The sequence below is a fragment of the Myodes glareolus genome, chromosome 22, assembly GCF_982192425.1.
Source record: "Myodes glareolus chromosome 22, mMyoGla1.1, whole genome shotgun sequence".
In the NCBI taxonomy this organism is placed as follows: Eukaryota; Metazoa; Chordata; class Mammalia; order Rodentia; family Cricetidae; genus Myodes; species Myodes glareolus.
The window spans coordinates 50,374,657-50,378,259 of record NC_142047.1 but is presented as its reverse complement, the minus strand read 5'-3'; the positions used below and the strand labels follow the sequence as shown (position 1 = coordinate 50,378,259).

At 49.4% G+C, this 3,603-nt stretch overlaps 1 pseudogene; it reads left to right on the top strand.

Annotated features, from left to right (window-relative positions):
* Window positions 1–1,322: 1,322 nt before the first annotated feature.
* Window positions 1,323–1,935, top strand: LOC148118543 (DNA-directed RNA polymerase II subunit RPB11-a pseudogene; annotated as a pseudogene).
* The last annotated feature ends 1,668 nt before the right edge of the window (window positions 1,936–3,603 follow it).

Genomic DNA, 3,603 nt, shown 5'->3' with positions numbered 1-3,603 from the left:
GTGTGGACCCTGAGCCTCACAGAGGCGACAGAGCCTTTTGGGTGTTCCAGCTTGGTCCTCTCCCGACCCCCACCTTCCACCCACCACGTGTGGTAGATAATAAAGCCAGGGTCCCCAGGTTGCTTTCCCAGACAACAAAGATAAATAAGTCCATGCCTGCACTCGGGTCCCTGTAAGAAGGCGCCTCAACTCACAGGTTATAAGGTGGGTGTGATGGCAGCTTCCTTCCAAGCATCCTTCGAAGCTAAATGCTTAGCGGAGTCCAGCCTGGACGGTCTCTGCCTTTCAGTTTTTCTCTACACTTATGCTGCAGAACGCCCTTGCAGGACATCTTCAGGCACAGCCACAAGCCACATGGGAAGACTTGGAGACCTTGGGTGTAAGGAATAAGCTTTTGCTGTTTTCTGTCCCTCTGGCCAAGCCCAGAAGAGCTGAGCCTGAGCAGAGTGTCATGTGTCTGCCCAGGGAGAGGGCAGGGGCAGGAGGCATAGACAACAGGGGTGCACTGGAAGCCAGAGCCCTGCTGGGTGTGAGGGTAGTGGTATCATAAAGACTGTCTTCTCAGTTTTGCCAAGGGTTTTTTATGCCCTGGATCTTTTGGAGTCTGTTCTCCAGCAGTAAATAAACCAGGCCTGGTATATATGGAAGGGAGAGGGGAGGGAGGGAGGGAGGGAGGGAGAGAGGGAGGGAGGAAACAAGGGAGAGAGGGAGGAAGGGAGGGAGGGAGGGAGGAAACAAGGGAGAGAGGGAGGGAGGGAGGGAGGGAGGGAGGGAGGAAATAAGGGAGAGAGGGAGGAAGGGAGAGAGGGAGGGAGAGAGGGAGGAAGGGAGAGAGGGAGGGATGGAGGGAGGAAGGGAGGGATAGAGGGAGAGAGGGAGGGATGGAGGGCAGGCCAATCGCCACCAGGATGAAGTAACATCTGGACTGCACATAGCCGATGGTGGGCAGCTGGTGGAAGCCCCTTTCTGGGTGACACTAAGTTCCATTATTCTGGGTTATAAACAGAGAACTCTTTCCTGGCCACCTCCTGTGCCCTCCCATGGAGGAAGCCCACATTTGTACACAGGTCAGCTTGTGATCAACCAGAGTACTTGTGCCCCAGGCTAGCAGTTTCCAACCTCTGGGCCTCAGTTTCCTCTTCTCCATACTGACGGTGGCATGCCCCACGCCAGAGGGACTGGGAAACCCAATGATGTCATGTGTGACAGATGCTTCAAAGGCAAGAACACATCCTACATGTCCAGTGCTAAAAAGCAAGAGGCAGAAGACAAGGTTAACTCCTTGTTTTGTGCTTTTCTTTTCTTTCTTTCTTTTTAAAAAAGATTTGTTTTGCTTCGGGGACTCGGTGTGGTGACAGCGGCTGCGGATTGGAGTCTCGGAGACAGAGCGCGTCGTTAGAATGAACGCTCCTCCGGCCTTCGAGTCGTTCTTGCTCTTCGAGGGCGAGAAGAAAATCACCATTAACAAGGACACTAAGGTGCCCAATGTTTGCTTGTTCACCATCAACAAAGAAGACCACACTCTGGGGAACATCATCAAATCACAGCTGCTGAAGGACCCACAGGTGCTGTTTGCCGGCTACAAAGTCCCTCACCCCTTGGAGCACAAGATCATCATTCGTGTGCAGACCGCCCCAGACTACAGTCCTCAGGAGGCCTTCACCAACGCCATCACAGACCTCATCAGTGAGCTCTCCCTTCTGGAGGAACGATTCCGGGTGGCCATCAAGGACAAGCAAGAAGGAATTGAGTAGCGGCTAAAAGGCTAAAAGGAGCATTGCTGAGTACTGGCTGTGAGGCTGGTGCCTACACCCTCAGGGCCTTCTCAGTACTCCGTGATGACGACAGGCACTCAGCTCTCTGGCTGGACACTCCTGTTCTGTACATAGACTGTGACTTTTCTAATAAAGTATATGGTGGGCCCCAGAAAAAAAAAAAAAAGATTTGTTTTATCACCTATACCGTGTTCTGTCTGCATGTATGCCGACACACCAGAAGAGGGCACCAGATCTCATTACAGAGGGTTGTGAGCCATCATGTGGTTGCTGGGAATTGAATTCAGGACCTCTGGAAGAGCAGCCAGTGCTGTTAGCCTCTGAGCCATCTCTCCAGTCCATGCTTTTGTTTTCTATGATAGTTATTTTTTTAAATAAAATTCTATTTTTCATAGGACAAGGATCTAGTTCAGTGGTAGAGTGTTTGCTGCACATGGACAAGGGCCTAGATTCCAGCCCCTCACTTCAAAAGTATATATATATGTATATATATATATATATAGTGTGTATGTATATATAGCATATATAGTATGTATATATATGCACATATATAGTGTGTATATATATAGTGTGTGTATGTGTGTTTTCTTGTTATTATAAAATGAGCATATGATTTTAACATAAATAGTGGATGAAGTACTTTTATAACTTCATTCCATGTTCTAATAGAGTAAATGTGGACCAGCACCTTACAGGGAAGTCAAAGTCTTCACTACTCTCCATCCTTGAAGAGTGTCAGTGTTCTCTGGGATGACAAGCCCAAGCTTAGCCAGGCAGGGAAGGCCCAGCCGAGAGGAGCTCAGATCCTGACTGACCACAAGCACCCTGTAAGAGTTCTCTGGTCCAGCAGCCACGCAGCGTGTGATGTTTGGAGATGAAGGCTTATCTGACAGCTGGGGGTGTGACAATGGGGAGGAGCAGACTGACAGTTCATCCTCAGGGTTCCGCGTTGAGGACTTGCACTCCCACCGGCTTGTGCCATACATAGGAAGGGATCCTTACAGATGACGGTAAAGCATATTGGCTTTAAAACTTGCCATCTGGCTGGACATGGTACTCCCAGTACTCAGGAGGCATGAGTTGAAGGCCAGCCTGGGCTGCCTCGACATCCCTTCCCGGGGCCTTCTAAGATGAGGGTGTTACAAGGGGGTGCAGAGAGAGCACCCAGGGAGAACCTGTCAGTCTTCGGTGTCCCAGCCCTGACTCGTAGTGGATAAATAAGTTGTTACCTAAACCGATGAACCGTTCTTGCCTCTGTCAGTGTGAGACAGAAGCTGCTCATTCCCAGACTGATCAGGGTTTGCTGGAAAGCTCCATTTGGATGAAAACTGCCAAGGCCAAGCTCCTACTCTCTCCTAAGCATCTGTGAGGTCCCAGGCGGCTTACTGCGTCTCTCTGAGCCTGTGCCCGCTTCTGTAATGTCCCACTAATCCGAAGCACCCCATGCAGGTGCCATGGGCATGCAGTGAGATGATGAACACAGAAATCCTCAGGGGGAGAAAAAAGTTAACAAGCCCTATGTGGGCTATGCCTGTCATCCCAGCTTGGGAGATTGAAGCAGAAGATTTGTTGGATGTTCAAGGCTAGCCTGGACTACATGGTGAATTCCAAGCCATCATGGGCTACATAGTAAGATCTTGTTTCCAAAACTAGTTCATATGTTGTTATTCTAATCATAAACTATAATAAATCTCATAGACATATGAGGAAAAATAGACATAGAAGAAAAAACAAACAAACAGCAGGGGAAAACAAAACAGGTCAGGAATTTCTGTTTCCCAGCAGGGTAGAGATGGCTGCCTTGTACCTATCACCCAACACAATTTGG